Below are 27,369 nucleotides of genomic sequence, written 5' to 3'. Positions count from 1 at the left end.
CATGCAATGATGTGCCATATCCCCAAATCCATTTATAGCATTAAAAATATAGTCTGTCTTTGTAAGAAAGACAGGGATAAAGGTTAACAGCTAGCAGCTGCCTGAGGGAAGGCTACCCATGGCTCCCACTGTTTCTTTACGATCACTGAAATCTTCCTTTAAGTCTCAGAAGCTTTGTCCTTGACTTACAATCCTGTGAGAGAACACAAGGCAATGTGCGTTTCACAGTGTTCCAAACTTTTAAACATTTACCAAAGTACAGAATATTATCTAGGTGACTCAGATGAAATGACTTTGGGAAGGACCATTTGCAAAAAACCAGACTAATGTGTGGTCTCCATATGGCCTCCGGTGTATGTCAGTGTATCACAGTTTTCCAATTCTACATTTTTCAAGCCTCTATTTCTAAATATTCTATCAGAGTAAAGGTTTTTTCCTTGTACCACTACAGTAAAAACCACAAACACCTTTGCCACATACTGCCTTTGCATATATTTTAAGGATGTTAGCAAGCAACAGAGGACATTGTTGCACTTGCTGTACAATGTACTTGCTGTAGTATATAGTGGCAATTTTAAGTTTCATCAGAACTTATTTCTTTCTATTTTCATTAACAATCTACACTTTTCTGATTCTCTCTGTGATAGAAATACACAAGCTATAATGTAGTTGAACTAATGTCATAGTGGTTTGTGTTTCTGTTAAAATTCTTGCTTTTGTTATGCCTCAGGTCTAGCACCATCCAGGTGGTCCTGCCGGGGGGAAATGAAGCATCATTACTCCCTCAGCCAAAAAGCACAGCCAAAAGTGGCTTGCTCAGGCTGAGGCCACCTTGAGCAGTTCAGAAAGCTTCATTAATTAATAACTGAAAGGAGGGCGTAGTTTCACTGCTGTGAGCAACTAGTTCCAAAACGAACATTGGTAATTTTGCTATTTGGAAAACTGAGTGGCATTAATAAGGTTTTGGCTGGCCCTTTGAGACCATGTAGAGAAAATCAGGCTGGTGATTGTCAATTCTGGACATAAAAGCTCCGAATATAACTGCAGACACCAAGCTATTTGCTATGCAGACACATCCTGAAGCTGTCTATGGTACTGAAAAATACCACTGCCACAATGTCTCTCCCCCTGTGCTCATGGAACAGAGAGATATGTAACAGTTAAAAGGGACTTCAGCCTTTGATGCAGTGAATAAAAGCACGTAATCACCATACGCAGCTTAAGGTCATTCATGATCATACATCGTATTTGTTATGTCTATTAACTTAGAAAAGTAAATGAAGGGATCTGCCCACAGTTTCCTCGATCTCTCCCTTCCTAATACCATCAAATAGAAAGCTTTGGGATGTGAACCGCTGTTTACATCTGCATTTCTGCTGGCACATTCAGATACACTATATGAGCATAATATCCCTCCGAAGTGCTTGGAGCAAAGGAAAACGCCAACATGCACCCTTCTAAGTCATCACTCACCCATGTCTACACAATTATCATCTGAGCCACTGACTTTTGTAGAGCACTAACCTGTTAACGCTGAAGATGACATGAATTCCCAGCACCTTTGACAGGTAGCGTGACTGCACTGAAAGAAGTGCTTTTAAAGCAGCACCTCCAAATCCCATCTTAAACACTTATTTGAGAAAAGAGACACTGAAAGGGAGAGAGAGAGAGAGAGTGACAGAGAAAAAAATGTTACACAGACAGAGAGCAATGTGGGTCTAGCAGGTTCAGTTGATAACCTTGACCGTGATTGTCATCGTGCGCTGTCTTGTACATGAAGGTATGATTGGCATTCAAAGGGGATAGGGACCAACATTTACCTGGGTGTTATCTCTGAGACAGCAGGCCTGAGTCTGTCTGTGATCTAATGAAAGAGTGCATTCCTCTGAGACAGGACCAAAAGGGAAAAATGAGATATAACACCAAAGAAAAATAGGTGGACATTTCATATCTGACATTTTTTATTAGTTTTACATACTGTAGTAAACATGACACTGTTAAGATAAAAGCAAGAATTGCTACACACAAATATATAACAAGCTGGACAGAAAAAGAGGGAAAGGCTTAGGACGAGGGAGAGGGAAAATGATGTGAAAAGAAGCAAAAAAGGAAAAGACAGAAGATAGAATGAAGGGAATGAATGAGAAGGAGCGAAAGACAGAGTGAAGAAGTGAGGAGACTTCACAGATGCCCTGCTACAGTCTGATCATGTGAGCTTCATACACGAGCTCCTTCACATACACACACAAACACGCACTGTATTTAAATTGATTACATAACTAGCTGCTTAATACACCAAAATAGATGCGTACAGTATAAATGCACTGCCTCACTAGGTTGAATCCGGTGACCAGGAGGGGAAATCTGAGTGGGGAAGTAAATCCATGTCTCTCCCCCTAAAAGCTATGTTTACTGTCTATGGTACTGAAAAATACCACTGCCACAAAATTGACTCTATGTTTACTTGCCTCTGAACAGAGGCAAGTAAACATAGAGTCAATTTTGGATGCAAAACTATTTTTTTTTGTTTTGTTTGTTCAAAATATTATCTATGGTATTTTAATGCTGATCAATTTTAACAATACATCAAACCCTTTATATAAAGGATATTGTAGGTGTACTATAGGGGTTCTATATACAGCAGCTTCAGTTGAGACAGGCGATGTACATAATGTAACTCCACTCCATCCACAGCAGCAGCTTCCCCATCATAATGTAACTTACCACAATATAAAGTTTTATTATTTCCATGGCAGAGGCTTCTGTTGAGTGTAGAGCTCACCACGGTATGAAGCCTATAAAGCCGCAGTACAGAGGCTGTGCTGTGGCATGAGAGGAAGAATATACCCCTGTGAGTTGGATAAGAGTAGCAGGGAGCTGTCGGAGGGCATAGCTATATCAACACCTATCCACACATCCTATCCCTCCCAGCCTTGACATTTAATACATATATAATTTACATGAGGTGACAGCACGTGCACGCCCAAATGTGTGCACACACTCGTGCACATGTTGCCATCAACTCTGCATGTTATGAAAGCTGCTTTGCATTACATATAAGAGCTATGAAACCACCCGTAAGCAATGATCAGACGGACTAAATTACTGGCTCCCAAGTGAATCTACCTGGCTTCATCCAGTGCTCGTATGTACTAATATTTTTAGAAAATGATTGCTTGAAATTGATTATTAATCTGCCACACAAATTCAACTGAATACAAAAAGAAAAAGAAAGTTTAAATGAATGGATGACTGATATAAATATTTATGTCTTTTTCTTTACCATTTTAGCAATTGAGAAATTGAGTCTGAATACTTTCTGGGGCCACTGTATATTCCCTACAGCAATCTTCAGTAAGTCAGATTATCATACGTACCCCACAGCTAGCTGCATCTGTTTCACTTTCTGAAACTATGTCCAACTAGATGTGTTGTGAAGGGAATTTAAATAGATACACTACATCACTACCATCTGATGTGTGACACATGCATGTGAACAGTTGACACAAGTACAAGTACACAAGCACACACACGGAGGTGAAGGCACACACAGAAGGCTTGGATGCTATTTTCACGCTCCTCCAGCTGCTCGGAGCTGAAAGTCTTCCTGCTGGTTGTGTTTGATCCCACCGAGATGCCATACATCTGTCAGAGGAAGGGAGATCCCACTGGGACCCTGCTGCCTCAGTCCTATCAGCATGATGTCATCCTCTCCCTCACTCACCTCTCCCTCTTTTTTCCTCTCTCTCTCTTTGTCTCTCACTGTCACTCCCACCATTCCTCTCTCCATTTACCAGCCTGCATCACTCCTCTGCCTTTCTTCTCTCCTCTCATTGTTCATTTCTTTTATGTGTGGTTGTCACGCGCACCCTTCTGAGACAATCATCCTCTGTATATAGAAAACAGTTCTGCTGCAAATGCTGTATCTGAATGCCTTTTGCAATTTTGTAATGTAAATCAATGGGCATCAAAGTTATCATTTGTTTTTATAGCTCAGTAACATCATTTTGTTTGCTGCTGCACCGGTCATGTAGAATTTGTCCCATCATTACCAAGTAATATAACTTGATTCTACATGTCTGACAAGTGAATGTGTGTGTGTGTGCGTGTCAGTGTGTATGCAGTGTTCAAATGTGTGGGGCAGGTGTGTGTGTGAAAGAATTGTCGCTGTGCTGGCATTTCTGTTTCAATGTTATTGTCCTATTCTCCTCCTTATCAGCCACTGAACACATTCCTCCAGACGAATGCATTGGTGCGGTGTGTGTGTGTGTGTGTGTGTGTGAGTGTGCGTGTGCGAGCGCCTACTTGCCATGTTTAGCCATAATTGCGACTGTTTGTCTGGCAATGCCTGAATAAGTGCGCAACATCATGTGCAAGTGTGTGTGTGTGTCTGTCAGACAGTGAAATAGAGGGAGATAGGGTGAATGAGAGAGAAAAAGAGTGAGAGAGCAAGAAAGATAAAGGCTTTCACTGCCCACTCTCTCTGGGTCCAAAGCCTTTGGGTGTCACAGAAGAGTTCCACTGTGTTAATCTCTGTGTAATAACTGAATCACAGAGAAAACAATAGAGCTCTCTGTCCCTTTTCACAAGCCAAAAAGCCTTGGGGCAGCTGGTTAGTCTGTCTGACTGTGTGAGTACAGAATGTGTGTATGTGTGCATACACATGTATGCCTGAAAATTGAAAGCCAAACATAGAGCGCTCTGTCTGATTTGAATAAAGTGAGTAGAGGTTAGGAGATGTATCTGCCTGAATCCTGACTCACGCTTTCTAAACAAGTTTCCATGAAAATAAAGACACGCAAACATAGATGGGACAAAACATTCAATTCACTGTACATCCAATGCATTGTGTTGAAATTCAAAACAGAGAAATGATCAGGACGCATTGTTCGCAATGTGACTTTTCGGAGATGCTGTGCCGAGTCCAATCCCTGCTTCTCCATTGTCACTCATTAACGTGCATTCACAATGTTCTTTCTCTTTCTTTCACTCCGTTCTTCAGAGGTGTGATCAGGCTCTTAGTATCTGCTGTTGCTGCAGGAGACATATGGGACCTCAGTGAGTTGTTAATGTCCTGCCCTCTACCAGTGTATGTGTGTGAGTGGGTGTGTGTGGGTGATTGATGGACAGAGACAGACAGAAAAAAACCACTGCTTGATTTGGGGAGAGCAGAAAAAGGCAGTGCATTATTATCTGCTGGTTCACTAAAGTAATTTACCTAGAAGCTATTCTACTGCTTGGTCTCCTGCCTAAACAAGAGAACCAAGCTATCAAGGTTATTTGAGGGTTGGTTAAGTCCAATACATTGAGTCTTTTCAAGTGCTTTTGAAAGAAGGACAGCATTAGGAGTTTAACACAAAGACTGGCAAAACATGCCACCCCCAAGTGATGGCCTTGATAGACTGCAGATGATGAAGCACAGTCTAGTCGCATTTGAAGAACAATTGTTGCCAAGGAACCAGACAACAAATCCAGCAAGGGAGTAAATAGCAATGAATGTGTTACCAAAAATAAAAAAGTTTAATAAGCTAGAGAACAGAAATATAAGACAATAATAATTGTAAGTAATGATAAATAATGCTATTGTTGCAATTTCAACCATATATTGCCTTATTATAAAATGTATAGTCGAGACAAATATGCAATCATTAAGTGGTACTGGCAGCTTACTATATAAAGTAGAGGAAACTGAAGTCTGAAGCTACTTGTATTACTTATTTGTGCAGCTATATGTTTAAAGTATCAATACACAAACACTTTTTTTTACCACTGACAATGAACAGTAAGTCAGTCTGTTACCTGAACTACGCTGAGGGTGAGAACTGACTCACTACCAAAAGAAAGTCGATGAAAGAAGTTCAAACTAAAGAGATCCAGATCGGTAAATTCCCTTTCAGCCATTTTTCCTTGCTTTAGCTCTTTACTGACAACAGGTCAAAACGGCAGTTGCAAAACACACTCGCACAGAGAAGAGGGAGAAGAAGAAAAGACACTTGTACGAGCTAATCTTTAGAATATGACATTATGACTTAAATTACTTCTAGCCACTATTTAAGAACATCTCCTAAAGGCAGCAAGAATAATCAATAGCCAAATCAACAACATGATGAATTTGACACACATGCTAATTTAATTTTAATCACACAATCTTTACCGCATATTTCATGTTCATTTCTTGCAGTGCTAAGTCTTGGTCAGGAATCAATTGGCTGAAGGGTGTTCATTATGTTGGTTTAACATCAACTTAAATTAACACTGAATGAATGCATATGCTAGATTACATCCAAGATGTAAATAGATTTTTTTTCTGCCTTGTTAAATAGCAACACACAATAACTACTAAAGCACTTCAGCGTAAAATTCATCTGATTAACTTTCTGTGTAGCCCGCAACACTGGTAACCTGCCATTTAATGATAATTTATTAATATGGATTTTGCTCTGACCCATAGGCTTGCCTCAGAGATTCACAAAAAAATCACAGGTCACACCTGTATTTTCAGGCTCCGGTCATCCCCTCCACCAGTACATGTGACAGGCTGCTATTATGAAAACTTGAATTTGAAATTCCCCCTATCCCCTCCCCTCCAACAGGTCATAATAATCCCACTTAAATGATAGATGACTTCCCTGCTCGCTAGTCCACAGTTAATGAGCTCCTGTCTGCCTGAGTATTCGTACAAACTCCTTTGTCACATGGATGTACAGATGTACAAAATAAATATGAATGAATCTGAAAAATAGATAGCCACCAAGCCACAAGAATGGCATATAGCACAGCTGGATTACAAGAAATTTCTAAAAGATTAAAAAAAAAAAAAAAAAAAAAACTTAAAAATTGTAATGTTATCAGAATGGCAGTGTGCACTGGGAGCCACTTCACCGTACCTGCAATGCAACTACATACAGTATCTACAGTCATATTAGTGTATTATTGATCAAACAGAATCAGTTCTTCTTTCTGCTGTACTTTGATGCACACCTCACAAAGTCTAATCCCCTCCCTATAATAGCCCATTATATCACTCCATCTCTGCAGTGGACTGATGATCTCTGCTGTCATAGCAACCAAAGCAACCCAGCAAATAGTTACCATGGTTTCTCTACAACTGGACCCTGATAGCACCTTGAACTCTTGCTGGCAACCTGCTGACCCTAAATTTACCCTGTGGTGAATGTGACAAGAACATGAAACAAGACAGTAGGCGCACTTGGGTACATTTATTGTGTGTGTGTGTGTGTGTGTGTGTGTGTGTGTGTCACATGCACACCTACAGTACAGTATGTGCTTGAGCCAGCCACAGCATGGAGCCATCTCCACTTAGTCCCCACTGGTCAGCCAATACAAAGCGTCCACCACTGGGCACGAGGCTGAGGGCGTTGAGCCTCCGCTGGAGAAAACTAGTGAAGACCTCTGTACTCTCTTTGGCCCCCTGCTGTCTTAGTAAATGTGCCATAATAGGAGAGAGAGTAACACTGCCTGACTAACCATGAGAGAATTGAAATTCAATTCACTGCACAGTATGACTGCAGAACATCCTACGCTGTGTACAAAACAGAAAGGCATGTGTTTGTGTGTTTCCGTTGCACATCCGCGTGTGTGGTCGCATCCTATGTGTGAGTGTCTGTATGTACCAGTGTCTCCTCCACTAACTTTTACTTCACTGACCCATCAAAATCACCCTCTATGGAGGGGAAAAAAGGAACTGACTCCTTCTAAAACAGGGTTTGTTGCAATACTCTCCTGGTGGAAGACATGCAAATGATGTAACGCTTTGAAACATTTGATGGGATCTAAAAACTTCCGCTCCTGGCTCACCCTCCCGTCATAACAGTTTAAGGCTTGGCACGCTGGCGGGCTAAGAACCGCCAAAAGATCAAAGTCAGACACCTCACTGTGCCTCTGGTTTCATTAGACCTTGTGATCCCAGATTATTCAACAGTTCAACAAACTTGTCACGCATCAGTGAAGAAGAGGTTTAAATCACTGTTCCATTCCTTTTTTAACCCTGACAGAAGAAGACTAGTTAACCTTTATTTCTTATTTGGAAGAGAAGACTACATTTTCCTTATACATACACACACAAAGGGAAAAGACAAATGGGTCCAGGTGAAATAGGAGACACTCTTTCAGCTGAGGGAAAGCTCTGAAGAAACTGAGTATCCACACCAATAAAGTGTGTTCTATGAAGAGACAGGCTGCTCTTCCCAGCTCATGGGACACTGTTCTTTAGCTAAGTCGGACCTCTGACCTTCTTGGAGGAGCAGTACAGTAAAATACTGGGAAGAAAATGTACCATCATAGAGTTATTCCTGACCCAGCACACAGTGGGATTTATAAATGGTAAATGCCATACAGTAAAAATCACAACTATGCCATTTAAATGTGACCTTTTGAATCTGGAATCACAAATATTGACCGTCTACCAAGAGTAAGAGTGCAGACAAGGTAACCTACCTGCCATAAAAGTAATCCCTAGCTTTGCTTGCTGTGAAATCAATATCATTTTATCTATTGGAAAGGCCTATATAGTCAATTCAAATGGTTCCTTTGCAGAGCACACTGAGGAACCACCTTCAATCATTCCATGCCTGCAATGCCAGTCAAATTAGTTGAATGAACATAAACGAACTGCAGTGCAACAGGGAGCTACTAACTCAAACAATTTCGTGTTGTCTTGTCTATCTGCAGCCCAGTCCAAGCAAGGCAAGAAAAGACAGATGAAAGTGGCAGAAATGGTGCATGTATATGTATATGTACATGCATGTGTATGTTGTGGAATTTCTGTGCATTTCTGGGTATCTGAATCTTTTATGTATCTTTTTTCTTTTTTAAAAAAAAATCTGTTTCAAAAGCCTCTCCCTGACAGACTTTCACTCCAAATCTCTGGCACACGCCCAAAGCCAGCAGATTTCAAGCCTAATTGGCCTAAACAACAGCAAGGGGGGTATCTTGTCTTTACAAAGTAGCATTTTGTAAAGAATGTATGAACAGAATTTGTTTGTTTAAAACTGAAAACCCTCTCCAAATATGACTGAGCATCAAAATTAGCAAAGTACATCCAGATATGACACATACTATATATCAGCCAAAATAAATGAACCATAATTAGAAAATAAATGACACAAGTAAAAGAGCAGTCACCATTACTTTGTTCCTTTTTTTTAATTGAGCATTGTCAGTAACACATGCATGACCCATTTTTTAAGCAATCAGGCACATTTCTGATATTTTCCTGGTCAGTGTAGCTTCTATTAAGTCTGAACCATTGACCAGTAATGACACAGACACACCCAGGCACCCCTATTCTGCTTTTGGTGCCCGCTACAAAGACACAGCACCCTGCATATTTCCAAGAGACCTTGCAGACTCCAGCTGTAATTGGTACTTCTTTATAACCAATTTCACGATTGAAAACCTTCCAAAACACAAAGTGTTTCTCTCTGCATTTCTCACAAGCAAGAGACAACAGAGCTGATGTACTACTGTGGTGCCACCGTGTACATACACTGTTAGAAATTCATGAGCTGCACAATATCTAAGTTAATTTATATGCGGATATCAACAGAGAGTTACTTGATGAATTATACATTGCAGATGCAACCCACAGAAGACAGATGAATGAAATTAATGTGCACTTGCACTTCTACAGCCTGGCCACATTTGGGATCTGTACTGTATACCCATGCAAGAGATATCACAGAGAAATAAAGAAGTAACATCAAATGTTTTTTATGAGGCAATTTGATGCTGAACGAGAAACCACAGCATTCCCATGGCTGACAAAGGTTTTAAAATTCTGCACGTCCCTACTAAATAATACACATGTAGAAAGAAAACTGGGGGAAACAGGGTCTCACAGTGAATTTGACTGAAGTCTGGTGTAGGAAGTAAGTGGAACACTGAGAGTCCAATCAACTTAAGAGTCCTTGAGCAAGACATTGAGGCCCCAGATTCAGAAGAACTTGAGGAATAGGAGAGGTGGTTGGCTTAGGGAAAGCATTCTCCTGTTTGCCTATTAAAAATCTAAAGTAGCCCCACTGCAAACTAGAGGAAATTACAGGGGGAGTGTTTGATTAATAATTTCTTTATATTAATAATTCTACCCTCAATTTACTAATTAGTGTGCTCGATAGTTATTTTGTTCCCTCAATTTAGTAATTCATCTCCTTGAATTACTTCATTTGTTCCTTTAAATCTATATTTGTAACCTCAAATTAATACTGTTCAGCTGTCCTTTAGAGGAAGAACGACTAAATTGAGGGAACAAACTAGCAGTTTTTGTGCCTAAACCTAACCACAGCTTTACTGTTCTACAAGCTTAACTGCATGTTTATCATTGAGACCACGATGATGAAAGTCTGGCATGTCTGCCACCATAGAGGCACAGGAGACACTCCCTTGGGTCGTATCAGAGGGTAGGGACAAACGACCTATATATGGGAATAAAAAACGCTCTATTACCCATTATCCAGCTTGTTGAAATACCTTCAGCATCCGCTGTACACTTGCTTGCTTGCTCTTAACATGAAGACCTCTGTCTGATGTCTGTGATATATAATTCATGGACCACCACAAGCAACACAACAAAACATGCATTTCCATCTTCATCATTCTTTACCATAATAACTTCATGTTTTTGTGGCTGTCTGCAGTCTATGGTTGATTCCCTTGTATTCCAATCTGAAAACACCTATAGAAGTAATGTGTTCTGTATACTGGTAAGTTAAAAGACAGCATTTTGTTCTCAGGCTTGCCGTATAACACAGGTTGCCTCAGGAGGAAGTGGGCCTAAATAAAAACGCTGAATATCAGAAAAGAGTATGTACAGTTTGCACTGACATGGGCTTCGCTCGGAACAAGCACAATGCGTAGCTGGACAGAAAACCTGTCTTTGTTAGCTCAGGGACTGTGAAATGAAATCGAATAATGTGGACAGCGGGAGCTGAGGACTCGACTGTGGATGTAGCTCTCCAGTGTCAACACACATCAATAAACAACCAAATAAAATGCCCCTTGGTCAAAACATTATTTCAGCTGTCGTCCTTCTTTCGGAGGTGCTGAAAACACTCCTAGTGCAGCTTCTTCCTTACAAGCGGCACTATGGCGTCTGTGTCCTACAGGTGGTTAATGTAAGTTCATAATCAGTGTGTCATATAATGCTGCCAGTTTTTTTCCCTCCAAATGAACCGCTCACCTCCTGTCTTGTCTGCCTCTCATGTCAGTCTCTTCCCTCTGATCCATGATTGGACTCGTTTTTTTCTCTGTCCCTTCTTCTTTCTTTCTCCATTGATCGAGGCGCGCACAAATCCACACGCACATAAACCCCACACACCAGGGCAATAAAATAAGGTGGCTTGATCCATTAATGGGTCATATTGGTCTGATCCCTATCTCTTTTTGTCTCTGTCTTTCCCATCATTTTCATCAAATCCTTTTCTACAGATGAGAGAGAACGTTTGATTGACAGGTGGAAGTAGCCACAGCAATACATGGCTGATAAGGATCAGTGTGTGCTGCTGATGGGCTGTCTGCTGATCCGACCGCAGGCATTGGGTATGGCATTTATACCACTTGGCTGGCCTCAAGCTTTTAAGATAGAAACACCAGTGTGTGTGTGTGTTTGTCTGTTGGTTGGGGATCAGGGATTACCCAAGATATACTGTATGAGAAAAGCAAGAAAAAAGCAATATGAGTTTTTGAAGGTAACTGATACAAGGAGAGTAAAGATTATATGTTATACCGGAACCCATTTATTTTGAAGAATAACTGTGGGACATTTCATAAAATTCATGGTATATTAAAGTTTTGGAGTCACACCTTTGTGGTACAGTGGGATACAAAATGTCATACTCATGCGACATTTTGTATCCCTCATGTCATACAAAACTTTTGCTGAAATTAAAGATAACATGTTTATATTACTATTATGACAATGGGTTTGTAGATGTTACAGCTGATAGTTAGGGGTGTGAAGTAAAGATAAAGTCAATTGCAGGATTTCACACTAATATTGCACACATATTGCGCAAGTTGTTGGTCACACTTCTGAAATGAAGTTAAGTTAATTATAATTACTGCTTCACTATGGGGTAGCAGCAGAAAGCAAACATCTTGACTCATCCAGTTGTTTATCACGGTAAAGATGATTTTAGCCGAACCAAATCTTTCATATTCATTATCAGAAACAGCTAGAGGGTGTTTTAACTTTGTGCACACAGTTTTTTACAAGCCTTTAGATTATGCGTACACTTTAATTCTAATCCCCATTATGTACAAATGTGCATCTGAATCTAAGAGATTTTTTTTATTAGAATGTCTTACCCCTAAAGGATTCAGAATTTTTGGATACCCGTCCCTTTGGTTAGTGATTAACTTCTCTTTTGGTAATAACCTGCAAGTGGCAACTGACCTATAGAGGCAATACCCTCAACAGTTCCAAAAATCAGCAACTACCTGTATTACCATGGTTTCTCTACAACTGAACCCTCATAACACTCAATCACAGATGTCCATTTTTCACTTTTCCTGCCCAATGACTGCAGCAATTTGCAAAGATATAGACAGATGAGAAACTAAAGGAAGGATTCAGCCCTAAAACAATGAAGCCTCTACTGACTGTAAAACTTTGTCTTCTGGGCCAATATTGTTATATTGTTGCTTTATGGCAGAATAGTACTCAAAATTTAAAAATATTTCTGCTAATTTTTCCTTGATTATATATTATTTTACTGTGCAGTTGCATTCACAAACCGATTTATCCACTTTGTCTGAGATCAATATGTGAACAAGTGCTTTCCTTTCCTGAATGAATTTACAAAATCTTTGAAACACTAACTGTGGTTTTTGCAGCAACAAGTTGAATTATGTTTCTGATTATTTCTCATTGCCTGCAGGTATAACAAGTTCAGAAGTGAAATAGCGATTACTTTCCTGGCCTGTAGATGGCAGACACTGGCAGGAGCTGCGGTTCCAGAGCAGGAGGTCTGAAAAATGCTGGCTGCGACTCTACAATAAGATGATATTGGCTGGACTTGATCTCAAGTGCTTCACATCAATGACACTGCGCATCCTTGTGTAGACAGAGAATAGCAATGATGTGTGCTTTAAAAGAAAAGACCGCACACATACACATACTCGCCCACACACACTCACATACTCATCTAGGCGCAGGTGTTCATATCCCATCAAACACGTTATTTCCCACTTGACCAGCCAGATAGATAATGCTATGTTGTTGTGCAAAGAGACTATAGATGATGCCAACAACAATATGCCTCCCCGCTTCCTGCCACACAACGTGTCATCATGCCAAATGTTGTTGGGTTTTTTGTTTTTCCCCCTCTCACACTTTGACTTAAGCTGTAACATTTACTCGAGCGTTAGGCAAGGTCTCCACACCTGCAGCACTTGTTGCAAATCTCTTTTTAACATCTTTGGAAATCAGACAAATTCACCATACTGTGGAAACTGTGTATTTACTTTCCTCCAAAAGGGTCAGAGTGCAAGTTCAGGCAGGAACAGTCCAACAGAAATGCATGGGCACACAGGTAAAACATGACTTAAAAATATGACTGAAAGGACTGCCTTAAAATTTAGTTTTAGTTTGGTTGATTTAGATTTGTTCATTTATTAGACTTCTTAAGTAACTGTTGGAAACTTGCAAATCTAATTAATTAAAATCTAATGTTATGTAAAGCCGTGTCTTGTTTATTTGATTTAAATTTCAAACTTTTCAACACAGCTACTGCAGTCTTTTATGTAACACTTGTCTTCATTCGTTTTTTCATTTTGAAGAGTTAGCTCTTCATGTTAAATGAAAACCTAACTTGCAGCTGTCAGAGCCACTTCGTGTCAAGAGTAAGTAAAAAGACAAAATGTGGGTCTGCTGCCAGTGTTAAATCCTAAGTATACGGGGGTAGGGACTAGGGATGGGCATTTTGATTACTTTTTGAAGTCGATTAATCAAGCCAAGTTGATTAGTCATGACGTCATCGTTAAGACATGACCTCCACCTAAACAAAAATAAAAGTATGTTGTCATGTCATGTTTTTTGCAGTGTAGTGTACAGACTTTACCTCCCAAGCTCCACTCATCAACAACGCACCTCAGACTAGCAGCGATGTTCTCAGCAGTGTGTCTCATCTGTGGTTAAAACATTTTCAGCAGACTGCTTTCTGAATGGTTCAAGTCACGTTACCGCCACATTTTATAACGTTATAACTATAATCTTACACCAGATGAAGTATTGTTGTCATCAGACGTCTGTTTCAACTGATTTCAATTACTCTGTCTGTTTGTTTTGGAGTTAATGAGACCTCTGTAGATAATTCAGCTCCCAGTAAAAACTCCTGAACAATGAACACTGAAGTCAGTCAAATAAAAATTAGTCGATTCTTTAAAAAAAATATCGACTAGGCTTACTGTTTGGACTAATCGACTAATCGATTATTTGTGCACATCCCTACTAGGGACTGAATTCAGTTCTAACCCTCATCAGTGATTCCACTCAATTCCTGTACGATGTTTTACAGTGTAGGTGGTGAAGCAGTAATGCAAACACCACCATTAACAGAGTGTCAAAGAGCAGCAGCCCTTTGACACTCTGCTCTGCTATAGAAAACGCACTGTAGCTTGTTAAAAGTACTCACACATTCTCTTGCACACACATACTGTATCATTCAAGGGCACATGCCAACAAACACATACAGACTCCCAAACCTGTCGATATATAATAATTCTGATGAAGAAAGTCTACACATGGAATAAAGGTCATAATCACATGCATACACACCAAAGGATGAACAAACATGCACACTTCCACACTTAGTCATACATGCCAAAGATAACTCTGGGCACATTTTCGCCCAGGGGAAATCAAGATGATCTGTGCTCCAGCTATGGCTATGTCTTTGATGCTCAATTAGCTCTGGCAGACCTGGCTAGCTGAGCCAATTATTAATTTAGCTTAGCAAGTACAGTGTGACAGGCGCAGACGTGATGTCATGGCTAGGCAACCACAGACATATTGCTCTTACTGGCAGGCCTGCATTAAACATATACCATTAGGGTTTTAATATGCAGCATTATAATCTCAGACACCTTTAAATATATCATGGTGCAATACTGTGGTTTTCCCTCATCACATTCTGTTGTGTTGTTTTTTTCTTCACACCTCTCTGTCACTTCTTGCATTTAATTTGATTCCTGGTCTCTCACTCAGCCTGTCTGCCTCTTCCTCTTCTCACTGCTTATAAGCCTCTCTCACTCCCCCAAAAAGCTCTGTCACTAGCTCTTCATTTTCCACCTCTCCATCTTTCACTTCACACCCCCTTCCCCATCTTTTTCCTCATTTACCCCTTCCTGTGCAACCCCTTCTCCTCTCACCTGCATCCTTAACCGCCCCCACCCCGCCTTCGTTCTCTCTGCCGCGTCACATATTTTCTTTCTCGTCCTCTTTATTTCTTTCCCCTCTCCCTTTCTTTGTTTTCCCTTGTACTAAAGGCGAAGAGAAGAAGGGAGGATAATGGAGTGGAGGGGGGAGGAGGAGGAGGGCAGCGGGCTGACAGAGGGAGTCCCATCTGCAGCGAGCTCATTAGAAGATGGGGGGAGAATTGGCAGCAGAAGCACAGTGGTAGGCATCCACACACGCCCCTCTCTTTCTGTCTGTCTGTCTCTCTTTCTCTCATACACACATATTGTTACCTTGCTGGACGCATTCCAACTCTGACACATCGTGTCAGTTCTTTCTCTCTCTCTCTCTCTCTCTCTCTCTCCTTCCCTGTCTTCTTCCTGCTGCGCTCCTCAAAGTCCTGCTCTCATTAATCATCACCATATACAATACACAGCAATTGGTGAATGGTTTTACCTTTTACTACCCTCCAGTACTATGAGGCCATATATTTTTACTACATGTGGCATCAGTGAAAATCGAGCCATAAATCCAAAGCATTGTTAAAGTTGGACAACTTTTCTTCTTTTTTTCTTTTTCTTTTACAGTGAAAGACAGAAGTGTGGGATATATTACTGACAGGAAGATTAAATGCTCAAGGACACTATACCTGCTGCTCTTGAGCCTGTTTTTATAAATAATGTCATCAGGCTACCTGCTAGATGATTAGGGGGAATTTTCAAAAGAACCACTTACCCTTAAGTCATTGTCAGTCATTAAAACTCTGTTTGGGGCTATTGGAATGTAAAGAAGCCAAGTGCAAATTTAACCAGGTATTCTGAGCAGTTGCTGTCTAAGCTGCAGTCATGTAATGACATTGTCCATGTCTTTGACCTCTAAGCTACAAATAATTTTCTCTATCTTCACTGGCTTCCAGGAGCAGGTCAGCAGATGGTGAGAATACAATCATGATGCTAGAAAGCATGAAAAAAAGGTGGCCTCGCCACATCAGTAGAAAGCCTAAAATATTCTTTGTGCTGCATTCCAATTGCTACTCCCATGTTGTCAATTGCTTTGTTATGCGGTGTATTAAATATGCTTTTCACATGTGATACACCTAAGGGAAAATCTGTCACCCTGTTCTAGGGTCAAAGGGCAAGAGACAAACCAGCATCCTCTCCATTGTGAGGGATTTGTGTCCTGCTCAAGGACACTCCAGTGATATGAGTTGGGCCTTGACTCCAGACCTTTGGGTTGAAGAATGGGCTCTCCTAAACCACACTTTGAACAGCTACGTATGAACATGACATCCCTTGTCCAGTGGATCTCAACCGGAGTGATGAAAAGTCACCTCAATCGTGCTCAATCAGCTGTGTTTATTGATAAAAGGTTTAAAAAGTATGCGTATATGCAAAAGATCAACTCATTAATAGTAATATCAAGTACTGCCAGAGCTTACAAGCTGAAATTCAGTACCTGCATTACAGTTACTAATCCTAGTAACTCTCCATTGGTTTGACATTTTGAGGGTCAGGTTATTGCTGTTCTGCAGCACTGTCAAAAATGCCCGTTCAAGATACAGAGCAAATTCATGATGTGCAAGCTCAGCACGTGGCTTAAGGTAGGGGGAGGTAAATTTACTTCTTGTGTCTTCTTAGCTGGCTTTGTTAACAGTGACTAACAATGTAAGTAAATTCAGGAATTATGTGATTTTGTTCAAAGTGGACTCTGTTTCTGGCAAAACACCTCCAAACCACAACCTGGCTGCTCGTTAAGCCACGACATCACGTTTTTTGGAGTTGTTTAAAGGCACCTTTGATGGAGCTGTGCTGAGTAATGGAAGTAACTAATGTAACTAATTACTTTGGAATTAGTATAGTAATGGAAATACTTTTTGAGTAAGTCAGTGAGTAAGTAATTAGAAATTGATTTCAAGTAACTTGCCCAACTCTGGAGTAGCAGACACTGGCAGACATGCAATGTGCTAAGTGGGAATATTGCTTGGTTTGTGGTGTGTATACAGAAAGAGTTTCACGTAAGAAATAATAAGAAATGGGGTGGACTCAACAAACAACTCAGCACAGCATCACTAGTAGGAATGAATATATTCTCTAACCATAACCCAGGGCAATATGCTAATGTATTTCATTCTTTTACTAATAGTAAAGAACTCAATGATAATTAGATTGTCACATGACTGACTCACATAGACAAACTTAAGGACAAAGTATAACATCTAGGATATTACCTGGACATATCCCCATAAGATAGTCATGTTGGGTGCCCTGCACAGCACCCTTGAGGGAAAGAAGAGTGATATTAGAGGTTTAATGGTGTGTAACATGTATGCAATCTTGTTACAATTCCACTGTAATGGGGATATTGTAAAATTGTCCATTAGCAGTACCACATCAATGTGTTTTTTTTATATCATTAAACACGCTCATAAGCATCTAGTCACCAACATAAGCATCAAGTTAGCTGATTGATGAGCATACTGAGGCTGTCAATTAGCACATCCCCTGTGTCCATGAATATGCAGTCAATGCAATCAGCAAGTACTGTATGGATCAAATGTCAGCCACTTGCCTGAGGCCCATTCATGTTGCACTTAAATGAATATATAGAGGAAAACCTGAGCAACATATAGCAGGTAACAGAGCTGAGAGCACGAGGGTTTTCTTTTCATCGTGTAGAAGTGATAGATAAAAAAGGACATGTATATACTCCTCCATTAAAGAACATAGCAGTTTTGTTTGTTCAAAGAGAAAAGCTCATAAGTAGGGCTTATTTTCACATCGACAAAAATTAGACCAATAATAAAAGAGAGTCTGTTTCCGTACAAGTAATAACTGTGACAATAGCTTTTTTTTTCACTTCATAGTGAATGAACAGCATCAGATGTTGCCTCTGGGCTTGTGTCACACCTCAAAGAGGTACCGTATTTGCCACTGGGGCTCATAGTTCCACTGGAGGAAAACCATTTATGCATTTTCAACTATTTAGTTAAAAAAAAAAAAACCCTAATGAAAACAATCCTGCTATTGTGGAGACATACAGTCTCACTTGTTTCAGGTACATTTCTGAATCAAATCAAAGCAGGAATTTCAGGTATGCCTGTGTTAAAATAATAAATGTACAGTGTGGCACCGTGCAGAAGAACCTTTTGGCCATGGCCTTGAGGTCAAAAGATTCAAGTCTCTTGAATTGTAAGCAGTATGACAGCACCCCTGGATGTGGTAGAGATTCAATGTCTTGCTCATCGACAGGTGCTCCAGGTACTGCTGGTGTAGGACTGTCTCTGTGCTCACAGTGCTATCTAACATGTCCCATGAATTATGAAAATTCCTGGAGCAAGTGAAAGAACAAAATATGGAAACAGTCTCAGCCCACTCAAAGATTTGTGTCTGGTTCTAAAATATAGATAAAATGAAATTATAAGATGAAATTTCATTGCTGACATCAAAATTTTACAGCGCTCAGAGTCATCAGACTACAGTTACTATACCGCATCCTCTTAGCAACAAAGCAGACAATTGACAGGGGAGTTCCTCCTTCTCTATATCTCTATCTTTGCTCACATGTTCACAGGTCAAGAAAATAGCAAAAAAAAAATACCCTTTCACTGTGTCAGATGTATGTCTCTCCTACAATACAATGAATGTGTGAATGTCACAAAACGGTATTTGGTCCCAGTCTGACACAGTCTGAGTTTAAACCACGCCCAACTTTCACTCTCCCATGATGAAAAAAAACCTCAAATTCATAACTGTTGCAGAATTTTCAAGTCCTCCCTGCCCCTGCTCTGTTACAGGGAGGATAAATATAATTCAAAGTCTTCCCCTCTCATCAGCTCTACTCTATAAGGCAACTGCCAGGGCCAGCTCATCCCGGCAACTCTTTGGACTGTCGTCAGCACTCCATCCTGTGGATGCCTGCCAGCAAGCCCCTCCATCCGATCAATAGGCACCGGCGGCTAGCTTTCCCCCCTTTGCTCTCTCTCCCTCTCTCAGCTACCACGGTATAAAGACTGTTCTGTTCTGCCGGCGCAGCATAGTGATTAGGCATTAGGCCTGTGCTGCTGTGTGAATTAGCTTAATCTGTGTCCTGCGATGAAGGACAAGGCGTTTCATGCCCACTGGAGACATTTACTGGACATAAAAGAAGCTAATCTTTAGGAAATATAGAGAGGGGATGAGTGTGTTAGTGTATGTGTGTGTGCGTGAGAGAGAGAGACAAGAATAGTTGAGACAGTTCCCACAGTGATAGGTCTTTTGTAATGGTGCTTATCCTTCTACAACAAAAAAAAAAATCTGTTGAAGTTTTTGAAGATGTGTGGCTCATGAGGAAGGAGAGTGTTGTACTGTTGTCACTTAAAGTACTGGAAAAGTGGATAACATGCTGGTTTAAACAGACTGAGTAGTGGTTGTCAGTGGAGAACATGTGAGGGGAAAAAAAAAGTATATCCCCATATTCCTGCACTAGAGGTCAGTTTAAGGGGAATTAGAGGGGACTGTATTCTTCTTGTTACACGGCTGCTTACCTGGCCACGGAGGAAGCTGCCTAACCTGCAAATCCCGACCCAAAGTTTTGTATTTTAGCAGCATCGCAACCCAGAAAGACAAGGGTTTTGACAAGATACAGACCTGAGCGTGCACTAATACTCTTTCCCTCCCTGTACACCCGTGCCCCTGCTGTCCATCATGCACCTGCCCAAGTGCTGACATGCAGTAAAGGCTGAAAAATCATCTGCTGGATATACCGTACGCCCTTGACAGACTGCCAGCGCACAATCCCGCCTCTTGCAAATGTCTATTGATCAAAGCACAAGTACAGCTGTGGGAAAGGTATGGAGTCTTACCCTTACTCTTGTCCTTGCATCACCTCTCATACTCCAGAGCCATGCAGACAAAAGGAAATTCCATAAAACTTAATGGGCATCAGAAGACAATGAGATTTATAGGCGGTATACAGCACTATAATACCTGAACCACAGATCCACAAATAAATCACAGATAATACTATGCCATAACGTCATGTCCAGATGTTTTAAGTATGTAACAGCAACCATTCTGGTTGTGAATGGAGTTGTCGAAACAAAATAATGAATTATCTTGTGAGGAAGAGCAACCACCCCCCTTTTGTTTACACGGCTTTTCGCACCTTTTGAGCACTTTTACGCACAACCAATGGTGAATTTGGGTCAGCAGTCAGCTGGAGCCAAATATCTGTTGTGTGCTGGGTAATATGAGCACAGCCGGACGTTTGTTTCTGAGAGGAGCTGCGCAGCAAGCTTGTTACCAAAAGCAGGGCATCACATTTTTTAAAAATCAGTAGTTTCCCCCCAAAATCATCCAGCATGCATGATCCAGAAGTCATCTTCAGATTTCTGCATACGCATCTCCAAATTGCAAGAGCACGTCCCACTCTGAAAAATGTCAAGAGGCTAAAAAAAAACAAAAAAAACTCACAGGCGTTTGAAGACCTGTCACCTTATTGCTCTCTTCCCGATTATGTTTAAGTCTAAATCAGAGAAAATAACGCGATGACTTACCGAAATAAGATCCTGGCCACTGTCAGCGACCGGCTTCTCCTCGTTTCCCTTTCTGTGCCTGGTCCGTCTCTCGTTTCAAGTCAATCCGCAGTGTGCTCAGATCAGATCAGAACGGAGCGGTGCGCCTTTTTCGCTGTGTCCTGCGTCCAGAGTTGCCGGGGATGGAGCGACCATTTGCCGGGATGCTGGGCCGGGGGTGCGAGGCTGAGGCATCCGCGGGGAGTAGGAGAAGGATGTAGAGGAGATGGAAGAGGAAGAAGAGGAGGAGGAGGAGGAGGAGGAGGAGGAAGAGGCGAGGCGCTGGGTGCGAAAGCGAGAAAGAAAGAGAGAGAGAGAGAGAGAGAGAGGAGAGAGAGAGAGAGAGAGAGAGAGGAGCAAAGCACTGCAACGACGGGGAGGCAACACCATCGGGAAGGAGGCAGACAGCAGCTCAGTCTCCCTCCCGCACACCCTCGGCACGGTGGTCATACGAAGATATGGAGCGCCATCTTCAGGTGGAGCGCGGTAGGGAGCGGTTGGGTGTTGTCCCATACATTTAACCTGCGTCGTACGTGCATATCCACAGTGCCGTTTCTTTGCTATTTTGACAGAGCAATTTTTGTGTAAGTATAGCTCTACCCGGGAACACTTAGGGGGCTTATTGCCCTCTCAGCTTCTGCTGTGACAGCTAAACAAGTGCTGCGTGGCACTGCCGTGTGCTGAACATGTGATCAAGCCATTTAAGTGTCTCATAGAAAGTCGTCCGTGGTGCCAATTAGTCCCTTGTAACAACCCCAGCATACGGACATTGGTTCCTTCCCCGGAGACCATAACCACTACACGCCAGACCCCAACTCTCACCCGTAACTCATTATGTGACTTTGGAAACAGTATTTTTCTCCACAATATCACCTCCGCCGACGCTTCCATTCCCAGCCGTGTTGTTATACCCCCCCCCCACACACACACACACTCTTTTCTACACACATACACAGCCTATGGCTGCCAGATCCCTATGGGGTTATGATGATGACAATATCACCTGACCCACACTCCATCATGTCTCCAGCCCCCCACTCCCCTCTCGCCCTTTCACCTTTCAAATACACACCTGGTTTCCAGACGTTATTACGTGTCAGTCCTGCTTATTTCATCCTTTTTTTCCTTTTTTCATTCATCTGATATGTTTCAACAATCAGAACTGTAATATGTGGAAATGAAGACAAGACAAATGAATTTTGTCTTCTTCGTCCCTAGGAAAAATGCTCTCCAGTATATAATTGCCATTCTTTGTCAATGCTCCATTTTCCACAACAGTTGTGGTACAGCTTCCATTCAAAGCGGTATGGCAGAAATTGCATATTTAATTATTCAGTTTGCTGTGTTATTATAGTGATGGACAGAAGAAATGCTGCAGAAGTAAGAAAACAGGGCCTTTAATGTCCATATTTTTCCAGACTGTAAATAAATTGAAAAACCACAATAAATAAATAAATAAAAAATAAATAAATAAATAAATAAGGGAAGAACATTATAAATTGCACCTTTTTTGCATGCTATAGTCATTTTATGAAAGAAACAGCTGTGTGTTTTGTTGACTCAGAGTTTGGATAAAAAAAAGTTGACAGCAACATTCAGCTTCAGGTTTAAAATAATAAAAAAAAAACACTTCCAAGTCACAGTTTCACATTTCATTATCTTCACAGCTAAGCTGAAGAGAGAGAGAGAGAGAGAGAGAGAGAGAAAGGAAAGATAAGAGATGTTATTGCTTTCTCTTACAGTTGATAAAAACATTTTGCCCAGATAACAGTTGTTACCACCATAAACTGCAGTCCTGGATTTTGAAATTGTAGAGTCCAGTAAACCTGTAGAAAGAAAGAACAGGTGTTATTTTGGATGACCTTCCTAGAACATAGCTAAATTAGTTTTTACTTGATTTCAAATACTTTAATAAAGCTTTATATAATTTTCGAAAGTGTGAATTAACAATTTATTCAAGAAATCATGTCTTCTTTTTCTAAATAAGGGTAAAAAAAAAAAAAAATCTATATTACCATATTTTCTGACATGATCATCAGGCAGTCACAGTCACTTTACTCATCTCAGTATCAGCAGCCGTGGCTTATAAGTTAGCAGCTATACTGTCCATTATCTGTTGCCAGAGTACTGTTGACACTGTTGCACACAGACTGCTGGAGAGTGTCCAGCAAGCGAGATTCTCATTAATTATCATCATTCGTCTGTTTTCCAGTGTCATTAATTTACTGCAGCAGGTTCTGCAGTCTGCTCTCACTGTCTGTTAATAGTGTTTTTCCTATTTTCCGGCCCTATAATGTCATATGGAATTGTTTGTATTTGTTTTTATGATGTACATATAAACAAAACAGACATATTTCACTTTATTATTCCACCACCATTGTAATAGGATTACAGCCAAAAGGGAATTTGAAAGACAAATACTAAAATCTTTCCAACATTGCAAGTGAGTTTTTTTTCTTTTGCATACCTCTATGAAAGTGTAGTGTTGGTGTAGTGTAGTCTAATGAAAAAGACTTTAACTTTTATAATTTCTGGGTACCTCTCTTACTCTTTCTCTCTCAGTACATGTGTTGTACACTCACCAAGCACCTCATTTACAAACACCTGTGCACCTGCTTTATCATGCATCGAGTCAGCCGATCATGTGACAGTGGCAATCATACATCACAGGTCAGGGGTGATTGATCACTGAGCACATGGAAGGCTTTGCGTGCTTATGCATGTTTGAAGAATAACCACTAGATGGTGCCACTAAACTGAGATATGACCTAAATCAGTTGATAAAATCATCTAGATTCAAAGGCATCTCCATTAGGTTTCTCCATATCTTCAAATCAAATCAAAATGTATGCTATTAATAGATATATTGTCTCAAATGCAACAAAGACTGGTTCAAATAAATTTGTAGGTGATCTGCATACCTAATTTTTCATTTTCCTATTTGTTGAACTCACAGAAATGGTGGTTTATGTTCTCCCTCTCTAGGGATTAAAGTTACCACTATAGTACATTGCATGCGCAATTGAGAGTGTGTAAACACTGCTATGCTATGAGAAGAGTTTATAAATAGATCCTAACAAATGTTTTTTTTTTTTTAATTTCTATTTTGCAATAAAAGCAGTGGAAAGTCTTGTTGGAAACTTTAATGGTCACTGCGTGAATCTGGAAAAACTGGGGATAATGGAAAGAATGAAAAGAAACATTGTCAACTGTTAAAATTTAGTTTCATTCTTGTGTTTATAGAACATGTTTCATCCGCAACCGATTATTTTTGGAGAAACATGCTGGGTCAGTCCATACTCGACCTCAACCACACTGAAACTTGCATTCAGCACTAAAAGTGGGTTTGTGAAAATAGACAAAAAGTCACAATACGTTACAGTCTTTTATCCATGCAGAAAATATGGCAAAAGATGATGTTACAGCATCTGGCGAGGAAAACAAAGTTTTCAGATGTAGCAGGTTTTGTTCATGCATGAATAGCTCACAGACTAGCAAGTGGGCTGTGAGGTAGTGGGCTGAGAAATAGTTTTATACAGCGGGACCAAGAGAGCATGTCCTCTGACTCGCTGACCTTGAAAGAGAAACAAGAACAAAGGTGGTCTCTGCTGAGCCATAAGAATGATTTGTGCAAGTTGGCATCGCTGTCTTAAACTTTGTTCACACAACTCAACTCATAAATTAAAAGTATGAGTGTATAGAGAATGCAGTTGAAATTTGCAATTTGTTTTGGTGTCACATCACCCGACAGGAATTGGAAGAACAGAGCCCACAGGTAAATGTCGAGGAGGCGGACGGACGAAAATGCATTCAGCATAGCATTGAGGTGAAACCAGAGCAGTGAAGAAGCAGCAGCAACAGCAGCAGAATGCAGCATCAGTAGACTGAAGAGTTGAGAAAGAATGCAAGGACAAGGGAACCAGTTTATCAACTAGTTTATATTTTCTCAAGCTGGAAATATATAGCTGCTGCAAACACGGTTATGTAGCGCACAAGCTGTCTGAGCTATTTCACAGCATCGCTTCATTTGATGAATGTGAAGCATCAAACTGCAAGAAAAAGCTCAGAGGACACTTTTGACAGTAAACCGTCATGGAAAGAGTTACACAATAGATGGCCACTAGTATGCAGACACCCAAATGAAGCGTGTGGAGAATATAATGTTATACTCATGTGATTATTGGACATCTCCCTTCAAAGCAGCCTCTTCTGGTTTCAGACTTTCAGATTATGGAATCTGACTGCAGAGATTTTTTTTTCCATTCAGCCATAAAAGCACCAGTGAGGTAGTGCACAGATGTTGGGCAATAAGGCCTGGTACACAGTCAGTGATTCAGTTCATCCTTGCTTTCTGCATGATGGATGAGTTTTTCCACACCTCACTTTCAGAACATTTCATTTTCTATTGTAGCACATAAATGGGGTATGTATTACTTTTGGTCATTTGGTGTATAGGTTTTGCATCTGTGGAAGTAGATTTGTGATGTGTACTGTATAATATATATACAACACTTGTCATGTGTCATTAGAGGAAGCTAATGATTATGTCATACATTTACATGGAAAAAGAAGTTCACAGCCCACATCACACAACACTGGACTTACATGAGCAAGCTACACAAATACATGATAAGTTTAGCATATACTTCTATGAACAAACATGAGGTGTTTTGTTGTTCCTCCACACTGTTTCACATTTGGATGGGGTAAAACTATAAATGATGCAAAGAACTGGGCTCTTAACTAAGATATAATACAGAAGGAATAGAGACAACTTTGACTTACTTTAGTGAGAGTGCTACAGTGGAAGACAAGCAAGATGACGCTTCCAGCCAAAAGCGTGCTTTCAATGGATGTGTGACATTACACAAGTTAAAGCAAATTCCTGTTTTTCATTTCCTTTTTTTAATCGTCAATCCAAACGCTTGCTAAAAACTTTCTCATTCATAAAATATGTTGCAACACAGATTATGGGAAATGTTCTCAGGAAATGTAGTTTTCAGTCAAGAATATTAAGCAACAATTTATTCCAGTATGTGTCACACCCGCATCGCCGTCTGTCATTGTGAAAAGCCTTGTACAGTATGTGGGTGTGTACGTTAAAAAAATTTTTGACACCAAAAGGAAAATTGAACAAAATGACTAAATGGCACGCTTATTGCTTATCACTGTGTTCATTTGTGCTCTGTATCTAAAGTTTGTGGCTGCAATATTTCATCAGAAGAAATAGACAAAGATATATACACACAGGAAGTTAATCAGTAACACTTCATAACACTTACATAAGTGTACATAAATGTGTAAGAGGTCACATACGGTAATATTTAAATGTACAGGCCATGTATGACAGGACTGTGTCCACTTGGCATGCAGCCTTATTGCACATCAAATAATAAGGGGTATGTGTTACGACTAGCTTGCTTATTAACAAAGGGAGACGCACCCAAAATTGGCAATAATGAATAATGACATTTAATAAAGGAAATAAAATTTATAAATTAACTGAGATAGTTACAGCCATGCTGCTTCTGTCAGTACCTTCAGGTTCAGACAGTTTGGGAGAAAAAATTAAGTAAGGGACATCTTAAACTTAATTCACTGGGAATGGTTCACAACTTTGAATTTCACTGCCAAAATCAACCACAAATCTGTTACAAGAATGCGACAGAAGTGTGATCAAATACTTGCATGTGTCTTCTGACCTCTGATCCCCTCTATGGAGGAGGAGGAGGAGGAGGATTTTACTCTTACTGTAATCTTCCACCGTTCAAACATTCCCACAGAAAATGTCCTCCCTTTTGATCTGGTTTAAAAAAAAAGAAAAACCTGACATAATTGCCTCCCAAAACCAAAAGCCCTTTTTCAAAAACATTCCTGTCACTGATTTAACACAGCTACAGTATTTTTAAAACAACATTTAGAGAAGTTTCAGAAATGCGAGCCGAAAGTGCTGAGCATTTCTCCTTGTTCTTTTGTTTGGGTTTTTTGGCTTGGTGTCTTTCACTGCCTTCATTGCACTGATATATTTTAAATAAAAATGACATATAAATACAGTTAATTATAATTAGAAGACCGTGGTAGTGAATTAAAGGACATTATTCAGGTTTTGTTAAATTTTCAGTCTCTTTATGGGGGCGTAATTATCAAGTTACATTATTGTCGAGTTACTTTAGATAACTTTCACTTGTTCTATGTATAGTCAGTGTCACATACACTGTGTCTAGATAGAGAACACAAAGTCTTGTATGCATGCATGGTGCAGACAACCCAGAAAGACTTGACTACATTCCTGTCAACACAAGGCAGACCTCACCCTCCTAGCACCCTGGTGGCCACAACAAACACTGATGATCATGTGCACTGCTTAGTGCACTTGCTCCAGTGTTTGATATGTAACATCGACATA

General features: G+C 40.4%; 1 protein-coding gene across 1 annotated transcript in view; it reads right to left on the bottom strand.

Annotated features, from left to right (window-relative positions):
* Positions 1-27,369, bottom strand: part of ctnnd2a (catenin (cadherin-associated protein), delta 2a) — a 286,657-nt gene that overhangs the window by 255,812 nt on the left and 3,476 nt on the right. The window contains 1 exon segment of the mRNA XM_051067006.1: positions 20,946-22,789. The gene's annotated coding sequence lies outside the window, so the exon portion shown is untranslated.

The sequence above is a fragment of the Lates calcarifer genome, linkage group LG24 (genome assembly GCF_001640805.2).
Source record: "Lates calcarifer isolate ASB-BC8 linkage group LG24, TLL_Latcal_v3, whole genome shotgun sequence".
In the NCBI taxonomy this organism is placed as follows: Eukaryota; Metazoa; Chordata; class Actinopteri; family Centropomidae; genus Lates; species Lates calcarifer.
The sequence above is the reverse complement of the archived record's forward strand: the minus strand, read 5'-3'. Positions and strand labels throughout refer to the sequence as shown.